Here is an 11,648-nt window from a genome sequence, read left to right on the forward strand (position 1 = left end):
TTAGAAAAATACAAATAACATCTACATTTAACACTAGTCCAAGAATACATAGGTCTTCACAGTTTTATGCTCATCTTTTGTATCAATGAAAGCTTCTATTCTGATGGCGAGACTGTATCATATTATTAGGGAAAAACATCTTCAGCCTTATAAAAGCCACTTATTGCTGCAGCATAATATGTATTTCTTGTTTAAAAACAAACAAAAGTAGAAGTTAAAAAGGTAATAATGTAAAAAGAAGTTATACATCATACACAAATCATATGAACAGGGAGCTTTACTCCTGTCCTGGGGCGTTATATCCCCTAAGCACCTTTTAACACACTCTCAAAGTTTCTTGCCAAGTCCCCTCCCCTCCTAGAACTATTCCTCCACAGGGCTCCTCAACAACCATCAACTCATCCCCTTCCTGGAGAGGAGGTCAGAGTTCTTAGAAGGAGATTGGGGCTTCCCTTGAGCACTTTGACTCAGACAAGCTTCCTGTCATTCCACTCCCCTAAAGGTTTGTTCTTGGGTTGGAAGAGGAACCTGCTAAGCGCTGCTGGTGAAGGCAATACCAACCTCCATAGGCATTAACACTTGTCAGTTACCTCCAAATTCAGACACCGGGGGATTAAGCATCTATTACCATGGATCAGGAAGTGAGAAAAGGTCCTAAAAAGTTACTGAAGCTGACTATAGAGGGGGCAGATATTTCCCTGAACCGCTCAGGAGAGGTCATGGTTTTTTCACTCATTTTAAAAAAATCATCTCTCAGCTTCAACATTTGGCCAAAGCCCCTCTCACAACAAACTTCAAGTCAGGTCTGAGATGGGTTTCCTTCAGTGTGTTCAAGGAAACCCATTGCGTTACCCTTTGAGACCACAAAGGGTGTAATCACAGAGCCCAGTTGCCAAGTAGGTGGCTGCTTCATTATAATAATCAACTGTCAGTCACTGGTTCTTCATTTCATTTTAATGCCTTGCAAATTTACTCATACTCCTTCAACTTTTCTCTTGATTTAGGAGAAACTACAAACAACCACAAACATCAAAATATAGCTGTTTTGTGAAGGCCTCATAGATGTTTTAGAGAATATTTGTGAAGACATTTATTAGGACCAAGGAACACACTAGACAGATCATAGACAGAAAGGTTCAGCTTTTAAAAGAATATCCTGAGCTTTGAATGTTTAATCTGTCATCTGAAAATAACACAAATACAATGACTGCAGTCCTAACAAGATGTGGCCATTTAAAGTGACAGGCTGGACAATTATTAGAGAAGCAGACATGAGGCCTATGGTAAATCTGGGGGAGCTGCAGAGAGCCACATTTAAGGTTGTTAAGGCCACAGCTAAACCAAAGATAAGTAGTCTGAAGTAGAGTTGTGGAGTACAAAACTACTCCAGACTACTGTGTGGAGTTGTGTTGTTGAGTTTTGTACTCCACAACACTACTCCACATAGTCTTGTGGAGTAAAAAACTATTAGTTTTCTGGTATTGGTTTAGGAGGGGCAATAAGGAAACCACAATGACCAAAGCCAAAAACCTAAAACGTTCTAAAAAGGCTGGTACAGGAGCATGTTTACCACTTTGTTACATCACCTTTCCTTTTAACAACGCTCAATAAGAATTTGGGAACTGATGACACTAATTGTTGAAGCTTTGTAGGTTCAGAGGTTTTTACAGATTCTCTGAATCTTTGATGATATTATGCACGGCAGATTATGAAATCCCTAAATTCTTTATAATTGTACGTTGAGAAACCTTGTTCTTAAACTGTTGGACAATTTGCTCACACAATTGTTCACAAAGTGGTGAACCGCGCCCCATCCTTGCTTGTGAATGTCTGAGCCTTTCAGGTATGATTTTTTTTTATACCCAATCATGACACTCACATGTTTCCAGTATACCTGTTCACCTGTCTATTATTCCAAACAGGTGTTTTATGGGTATTCCTCAACTTTCCCAGTTTTTTGTTGCCCCCGTCCCAGCATTTTTAGAATGTGTTGCAAACATTAAATTAAAAATGAGTGAGTAGTTGCAAAAAGACTATAAAGCATATCAGTTTAAACATTAAATATTTTGTCTTTGTAATGTATGCAATTGCATATAGGTTGAACAGGATTTGCAAATCATTGTTTTCTTTTTTTATTTATGTTTTACACAATGTCCCAACTTCATTGAAATTGGGGTTGTAATAATCAACCTGGCTGCTGGAAAATACCACCCTTTGTGCAGTAATATAGCAGTACTTGGGTGCATCTTGAGGTTGGGGACAGCTTGAAGAGGGGTTTGTGTTTCAGGCCATTTGTCAAAAGTGTCCTGTAAAAAGCCTTATGGTCGCATTGTGGAAGGGTGAGTCTGGGCAGATCCTATGCTTGGAAAGTTAAATGCTAGCTCAACCTTCATGCTTGGACCTCCTTTCAGAGCTTCAGTGATGAAACAATGTTAGGGAAGCAAACTGTTCCACAATATTGATGTTAGGGAAAATGAGCTTCCTCTCCCATTGATCCGCGGATGTGGGTGGGAACATAAAATGTAAATGGCAAATCCTGCTTTCTTGACTAACAACTTGCCAGCATCCATTACTTTAGTTTTTTTATCCTCGTGCATCCTTTGCTCTTTTATGTAAACAGTGCCAATATTGCTTTATTGATGTTTTTTAGAGGGCAGTAAAACATTTGAAAGCATATTGGCTTGTTTTGTTCCCATCCAGATGAAGGATACTGTGCTTTCATGATCAATACAGCAGCAGAGAATTACTGTTCCAGATGCTATTGGTGGGGCCAACAGAGCAGTCCACAAGTCTTAAATAATAACAATAATATAGACTTTATTGATCTCTCAATGGAGAAATTTTCCTCAACATTTAACCCATGCCATAGGGAGCAGTGGGTTGCCATTGTGCGGCACCCGGGGAGCATTCAGGGGCTAAGGGTCTTGCTCAAGGAACCAGAGTGGCAGGCTGTGGGATTCGACCCAAGGTTCTTGTGGCCTCTCCGCAAATGCCCTGCTCTCTAACAACTAGTCCACTACTCCCCACCATGTGGAGGTATCATCTCATCAGACGTCTTGGTTCGGTCCATTGATGGTGTCTGGGGGGCAAAGGAGCGAACACATTTTTTTTATGTACAATTTTCAATATCTATTATGCCGATTTTGTCTTCAAATGCGTGTCATTGTGGAGCTATACTTTACCCTCCAGCGGGAGGGTGCAGCTACCGGTGCTGCCTGTCTTCGGACATGGACCTCTGTGGAGAGCCACATCAGGTTATTAAAGGAGAGATGGATCTGTGATGGATCAGCAGGACGCTTGCTGTACATGGTCGAGAATGTATATGAAATATTTTTGATCTGTGCATTTCTACACAATATTGCACTGGATGAAGAAAATATATTTATATAAGTGTATATATTTCCTTAGATAGTCTGGTTTAATTGGATGCTTTGTCTCTTGATGAACAAATAAGACAGTGAGAGCTGTCATACGGGAAAAGAAACTCATTCTGCACTTCTGATAAGTGAATCAAAATAACACAATTTGCAGATAGTTTTATTTGTGTGAGAAAATATGTTTCTCATTTTATCTGTCTGTTTTAGGATACGAGTAATCGTCTGCTGTTATTCTGTTACTTTAAAACAAAACTCTTTAATGTTTACCAAGATGAACATGCCACTTACAATATGGCGGACATGCTGATATGTCATTTCTATGGTGCAACAATACCAATGTAGGGTCTAATGTTTCATGTCTATGGTTTGGACTAAGTGAAAAAACAAAACAGCTTTCTTTCTGACATTTTTATTTCACAATAAAATTATGTTGGATAAGTCAATTGTAAAGGAATAACCTTAATATCCAGGCCCCCTAATAATAGCTTACACTGTTATAGCACTTAGATAGTGTTTTGCAAGATGGGCTTGATATAGAGGAGAAATATTGTGCTGTTTTTATATCAGAAGCTCTTGTTACAACCCTAGTGGCCTCGATTACATTCAGTGACGTTCAAACAGGAGGATGATGAAGGTGGACTTCACTCTGTAGAAGCATGGCATATTTAGGCAGACGGAAGGAAGCAGAAACAATCTGACAACTATAATAAAAGCAATCAACAACAATTTGATTGACAGAACCCCTGGGTGCCTGGTGCCCATGGGACCTGATCTGCCTGTCATAATGCTGGAGAGTCATTGCTTATTGTCCTAAACAGACATAACTACACTCAATTCAACATTATTAGCCATGCAAATCATGTAAATATGATGACACAAGGGAACTTTTGTCACTTAAGCAGAGTTGTGAAGCCTCAACCAAAGTTGGTGTTGCAAATGGTTTCCTATGAAGGTTAGCTGATTAAAGGTCTCTCTGGTAAAGTGAGGAGGCATAAACAGTAAAAGTGTTCAGGCTCAGATTCTGCACCTAGCATTGCCTCCAGTTTTTTTTTCACATGGAAAACAAAAGATTCTTTCAGGGTCTTTTTTTGTATGACCCTTTCCCCACACAGAGCACAGTTTGTTTTATCTTGCTCATTGCCTTTAAATATTGGACATATTAAGCACCATGTTCAATGCCCAATGTCTCACAATAGAATATTCATGTCCAAAGATATGTAACTGTTATTATTGAAAGACCTGATGCAGCAAATTCTCAATTAAGCATTTGAGTCACTGACTTTATGTCTCTGTACACGTGTGTTTGTGTGAATTTATCCTCCTTTGCTTATCATACCTGGACACACCAGGGAGCATGAGAAACTCTTTTGACTTAACTAGAAGATCTACCTGTCAGTCTACTTCCTTCCAGGCTGAAGTGGCAAGTTAGCATACATGCTTCCATGCATGTGTATTTACCCTGCATGGGGTGTCTGTGCATGTGCCTGCCCCAGCGCATGTGTGTGTGTTTGTTAAGGCCGCATCTCAAGTCTCACTGGAGACTTGTTGTCTAAGATTAATGAAGGTCACCGGAATCCTCTAAAGTATTCCAATAATTAAGGCTTTGTTTATCAAAAACAAGTTATATTAAGAGCAAAAAGATTTGTGGTAATTATTCATAATCTTAACAATTCAAGTGTAGCCACCTCATTTGTGCCTTTAATTCTTCTTGTTAATGTTTTGCATAAATCTGCATAATTACTTGAGATGCCTGTTGTATTTTTGACAGCTACTCAGTTCGTGTGCACTAAAGGGTATCAAATGTGGCACGCACTGCATGCTAAAAAAAATGCTTGTGTGTGGCTGGAGCACCCAGAGCATATTTCAGCCATCAAGCTCCACTAAGCCAGACTGTAATGCATGCAGTGAATGGGGCGTTTTCCATAAAATGGAGTAAATAAAAGCTTTTGCCTCTGGTAGTCAGATTGAAAGCTTTAAAAAGGGAGACAACCCAAACAAAATAATACTGGAGAAAAAGAGAATACCAGATTGAACCCCTGCTAGACCAGCTAAACTCAAGGTGCTGGTCATGAGTTTGATTGTACGATAAAGGAGGGCATTTTTAACAAGTTGATGCAATTTTCCCTAGTATCAATACAAGTTGGTGATATGCATTGGTCAAAATAAATAAGGATTACACCTTCAGTGACCTCTGATATAACATGTATTGAGCTATTTTCTATGGGTGTAAAAGAACCGTCACTCTACTGATTTCTCAGTCAGCTGCATTTTCAATTATCTACAGCGGCAATGACCAAAACACAAAACCTTCTAATTGAAAAATGCTGGTTGTTGTGTTTCAACATGTTCACAGAACACCTATTTAGATTTTTTCTTTCATGTCATACCAGAAGGTGATATTTTTTTGCATACTGACTGAACATGAGCAGTCTTACTTGTTCTCATTATCTTACATGAAATCTGGTACCCAGAAAATCCTGCAGATAGGACGATTTGAGCTTTGGCCATCAGGAGAGCATGGAAAATTAAGGGTGTATTCAGACTTGCCACTTTTGATCCGCTTTAAACGGACCAGAGTTCGTTTCCCCCCTTGGTCCGGACCTTTTGTGCAGGTGTAAATACACTCAAGCGAACCCTGGTCCGGACCAAACAACCGGACCGAGACCCACTTTTTGAGGTGGTCTCGGTCCACTTCCAAACGGACTCTGGTGCGGTTCCCTTATAGTCTGAATATAGACCGGCCCCGATCCGAACGAACTACAAAAAGCGTACGTCTCGTTGGAAATAAAAAGCCACCGTAGCCGGTAGCAAAGGTGTGTGTTGTAAGGTAATCATACCTGATAAGCAGTGTGTTGCTTAGCAACGCTACTGGCTAGTTGTGGGACAAGGCACGTAGAGAACGTCGGCGTTCAGCACGCATTCTCCGACGGGGTTCCAACATTATAAATGGAACGTCTCAAAGTCTGTGTTGAATTAGCTGCTCTTCAGCCTCACAATAATATTGCAGGTGTAATAACAAATATGCAGAACAGAGGTGCTGCACACAGCACTTCTACAGCTGTTTTCCTAAATTTCTGGGTCTGTGCTCTGTCCCGCCCCCGTCATTTCTGTCCAATGGGAACAATGATCGTCACCCACGTGGCTTTGTTTACAAGTAATAGTTCACTTGCAAAACGTACAATGTGAAAACAAATCGCACCAAATGAAAAAAATAAAGTTCGCTTTTGGTCCGGACCAAACAAGCGGACCAAAGGATTTTCCTGGTGTGAATACACCCAAAGGCTTTAAAGTTAATGTTGGAATATTAATCTAGAATGCACTATGAAGTTGAATTTTTGAATATGTAGGTTGAAATCCTAAATAGCTACTTCTTATAAAACGCTGCAATAGAAAACAATTTAATTCTAATTCTGATAGTTTGCATTTCATTAAAACAGGTGTGCACTCCACATAGAACATTCCACTTCAAACCTTCAACAAACCTTAACCTCTCCACAATGGCCAAGACCAGAGAGTGCGTAAGGACATCAAGGATAACATAGTACACCTGCACAAGTTTGGGATGGACTACAGGAAAATAGCCAAGTGGCTTGGTGAAAAGGCAGCAGTTGTTGGGGCACTTATAAGAAAATTGAAGAAGTTCAAGATGATGGTCAATCTCCTTCGGTCTGGGGCTCCATGTAAGATCTCACCTCGTGGGGTATCAACAATCATGAGGAAGGTGAGGGATCAGCCCAGAACTATATGGTAGGACCTAGTCAATGACCTGAAGAGAGCTGAGACCACAGTCTCAAAGAAGACCATTAGTAACACACTATGCCGCAATGGATTAAAATCCTGCAGCATATGCAAGGTCCCCCTGCTCAAGTCAGTGCATGTCCAGGCCTGTCTGAAGTTTGCCAATGACCATCTGGATGATCCAGAGGAGGAATGGGAGAAGGTCATGTGGTCTGATGAGACAAAAATAGAGCTTTTTGGTCTACACTCCTCTTGCCGTGTTTGGAGGAAGAAGAACGACGAGTACAACCTCAAGAACACCATCCCTACTGTGAAGCATGGAGGTGGAAACATCATTCTTTTCTGCAAAGGGGACAGGATGACTGCACTGTATTGAGGGGAGGATGGATGGGGCCATGTATCAGGAGATCTTAGCCAACAACCTCCTTCCCTCAGTAAGGGCATTGAATATGGGTCGTGGGTCATGGGTTATTTTTCTGATGTATCAAATACTTATGTCATGCAAAAAAATGCAAATTAATTACTTACAAATCACAAAATGTTATTGTTTTAGATTCCATCACTCACAGTTGGAGAGTATCTAAGATAAAAATTAAAAACTTCTACATGCTTTGCAAGTGGGTAAACCTACAAAATCGGCAGTGTATTAAATACTTGTTCTCCCTACTGTAAAAGTTGAGAAATACATAACCTGAACTGACTGAATGCATGAAAGAACAAATAAAACCGTTGCTTTTAAAACATTTGCAATACATGCTAAATATCATAAAGACATACAAACAAACTGCCATGACAAAGAACCATGGCACTCAAGCGAATCCTCTTGATTTTCCAATCTGCCTCCAAAGTATGGGTGTGATGTCAACCCGTTTTACTTCTGATGTAAATAAAATGCATCATAACATGATTCACACTAATGGCTGGACAATCTCCATCAGGATTTTTTAGTTAGATAACAGAATGTATTGTTTCCACTGCAAGTCATCCAGGTCCTGCAGCAAGGCACCATCATTATACCACCATCATGTGTGACTGTTGGTTTAAAATACATTTTACGCTAGATGCAACTCCCTCCAAAAGGTTCCAATTTTATCTTGTAAGGCCAGAAAATATTTTACCAAGTGCTATGGGCCTTTGAGTTCTTTTTGGTGTGCAGCGGTTTCGACTTGGATCTCTACCAAGGACGCCATTTATGCCTCTCTCTCTTTAATAACATTAACACTGACCCTAACCAAGACAAGTGAGGCCTTCAGTGCTTCAGATGTTGTTCTTCATTCTTTTGTAACCTTTTGGATGAGTCATCGATTGCTCTCTTGAAGTGATTCAAGAAGCCGGCAACTCCTTGGAAAGTTCACCACTGTTCTGAGTTTTCTCAGTTTTTGGTTGGTGGCTCTCACTGTGTTTTTCTTGACTCTTGTAACTACAGAAATGGCTTAGTAACCCTTTATGCACCGGTAGGTGTTCAGGACTGTGATATGCATTTGTTATTTAATTTCTATAGATTAGGGCATGATGATCTTTTAGCGTACTTCATGCTGTCAGACAGGTCCTATTTAGGTAACACCTGATTCTGGCCTGGATGTGGCAAGTGCAACTGAACTCAACTGTCAAAAAAATTGTGGTTAATCACAATTATTCTATGATTTAAACAAGAGGGCAATTACTTTTTTAATTAAAATAGGGGGATTTGGTTTAGATAGCTTTTCCTCATTTCTTAAATGACAGTCATTTAGAAATTGCATTTCTTGTTTAACCTCGTTATCTTTGTCTGACATAAACATTTGTTTGATAATTTAAAATATGTAGATTTGACAAAAAAGCACAAACAGAAGTAAACTGAACCGTCAGATACTTTTTCACAGTGCTGTAAAGTCATGCTGGCCTATTAGTCCTGTGACATAAGTGATTTAATTTAGCCTCCAACCCCTGCTTATTTGCTGTTACTTAGCATGCAACAGGTGTGGACATTAATGCTTGCGTGATTAGGTTGCACTGGGTAATAATTTTAATAAACAGAAACTATGACAAGGTCACAGGTCAACATTGTTTGGATTCATCTTCTGCCCGGGTAGAAAAGCTCTGTGAATGATGTGGAAAAAGACGAGGCCATAGTTCACACCAGGTCTAGTAAACAACCTGTAGAATGTTTATCCTTGCTGTTTTTCCTCCACTTCTTTGCTAATGTCTTTGCACAAACTTTGTATACATTTATGTGTGTAGGCAACTTTCTTTCTCTCTCTGTCTCGCTCTCTCTGTTGTGTGTGTGTTGTCCACTGTATCCCACTACTCTATGTAAATCGCCCTTGTGCTCCAGCTTAGAAAAACATGTGGCTCTGATGTTAATTGAAATGTCAAATGAACTAAGTTAAGAAATGGAGAAAGATGTAGGAGGAGAAGCAAGAAGACAAAGAGAGGGCAAGAAATGAAAGAAGTAAAAAAAAAACACGCTAAAAGCTTCCAACTTTCTTTAATTATGTTTACCCAACAGGCTTTGCTTCCTCATTTAAATAGCAAAAACATCTGGCCACGGTGCGCCACTAGCATGGCGGCGGTAGTCAAGCAAATCTTGTGGAAAATAATGAAATTAGATCCCTAGTGCTGTGACAGTGGAAGGGCAGAAGACATCCGCTCCATGTTAATAAAAATTCCCATGAATGAGTGAATACAATTAGGAAATTGTCAGTGGCGGCAGTGAACTTTTGTAATTCATTGATGTTTGCATCATTCGATTAAGGCAGCAATTTGGACTTGTTTATTTGGGTCTGTTATGGCTTTTATTAATTATGACCTAGCAGTGATTGGCCTGTGATTAAAGCAGTCACATATGATGTGGCTGAGAGTGAAGGATGGGTTGGCTGATGAACGACAAGCTTTTAATTTTTAGTTTCATTGTTTGTTTTTTTTGTCCCTGTGAATGTGTATCTGGGAAATATGAACAGTTTTGCATAGGTTTGTGCATGATAACTACATCATGCATTATCTTGGAACACAGGCAGTGGAAATGTCTGTAAAGTGGTTTACTGGATGCAATCTGCTGGGTTTCCTTAGACAGAAAAACTTTTTATCCAATTTAAATAAATAACTAACTGACTGCACTGTTCAATGGTTAGGACTAATTGGAATGTATGTACCTGACTGTTGTGAAGTGCCTTGAGACAACATGTGTTGTGAATTGGCGCTATACAAATAAAACTGAATTGAAAATTGAATTGAAAAGTTTAAAAGTGAACACTACTAGTTAATTTTAGATGCTGTTCAAGCTAATAATAATACAATTTTATTTGTATAGTGCTTTTCTAGGAATTAAAAGACGATTTGAGCTAGAAAATGTTTCTATTTGATCTAGAAATCTGTATAGAATTGAATCTTATTTGACTCTTTCTTCTGTAATGTAATGATTTGACAGACATTTGATCTGGTCGTGGGGGGCTGCAGCCACCCTTTGTAGGGGATGACGTATGTAGCAGCTGAATTAAACAGAAAGGTTAACCTAAAAAAAGCAGCATTTAAGAACATTGTTGCTGTTATAGAGGAGGCAAAAGAAGGGAATAACATTTCTATAAAGCAGCTAGTTGTAGCAGCCTGAGTTTATTTTGCCCCTACTTCCTATGTACCAGCTACAGCTAGCACTGGAACATACCCCTCATATCCATATACCTTTACTCACACCTGAGAAAAAATTTTTCATTTGGTGTCAAAGTCTATATCACTTAAAAGGATAGAAAAAGACGGTTCTAACTATGCCATTTTTTAAAGCATTCTTTTTTCACACCTGCCTAAACGTTTGCACAGTACTGTACTTGTTTGTTGTGATTACATATAAAAAAATTTAAAATAAGGAACAAAGGAAATAAAAAAAACAACTGATTAAGTGCAGTTGATCTTCACAGTTACTCAAGTGGAATATACAGCAGTGTTTGCTTTTACAGCTTGTCTATACAGGCTGCAGTGCATTGGCATAAATCACTTCAAATGCTCTTGGTCTTTATCATACCACTCCGGGGGTCTGGTTCCCTTTGTGAGTGTCTTTTGTAAATTTGAAGTATTATCCCTCTACCCTTCTTCCTCTGTGCTTTCAGAAGAGGAGACCATGTTTACTTTAGAGATTCAAGCAGGCAAAGGAAAGGATTACATTCATGGAAATGAGTTGTCATTTCACGAGGTAATAACGGATTTGGGCCAGAGAGCTTGACAAACACAATGTGGACAGAACATGTAGGATGAAACATGAGAGCTGCAGAAAAGAATGTGTGTGCATGCATTGTGGATGTGAGAGCACTGGAGGGATGGGTCAACATTTTACACACACACACACATTATTTGGCTGGACATCTGTCCAAATGAGAGAGTGGTGTTGGATTCTGTTGGTGTGCCTAGCCAGTGGTGGTGGTGGTGGGGAGGGATAAATATCCCTCCACAAGACTCCTTCAGTCTTTAAGCTTTAGTCCACTTGGAAGTAATCATTTCCATCCCCATTGCTTGATTGGGTCCATCCTGTCAACAAAACTGTGCAAGATTTTCTGACAACCATGT

The 11,648-nt window shown here is 39.5% G+C and overlaps 1 long non-coding RNA gene across 1 annotated transcript; it reads right to left on the reverse strand.

The window, feature by feature from the left end:
- Positions 1 to 2,849: 2,849 nt before the first annotated feature.
- LOC124859242 lies at positions 2,850 to 6,259 on the reverse strand. Its single transcript, XR_007036040.1, has 3 exons — positions 6,215 to 6,259; positions 3,183 to 3,235; positions 2,850 to 3,079 (listed from the first exon to the last, which is right to left on the reverse strand). It is a non-coding gene; the product is annotated as an uncharacterized LOC124859242 (long non-coding RNA).
- Between the last annotated feature and the right edge of the window lie 5,389 nt (positions 6,260 to 11,648).

The sequence above is a fragment of the Girardinichthys multiradiatus genome, chromosome 22 (assembly GCF_021462225.1).
Source record: "Girardinichthys multiradiatus isolate DD_20200921_A chromosome 22, DD_fGirMul_XY1, whole genome shotgun sequence".
In the NCBI taxonomy this organism is placed as follows: Eukaryota; Metazoa; Chordata; class Actinopteri; order Cyprinodontiformes; family Goodeidae; genus Girardinichthys; species Girardinichthys multiradiatus.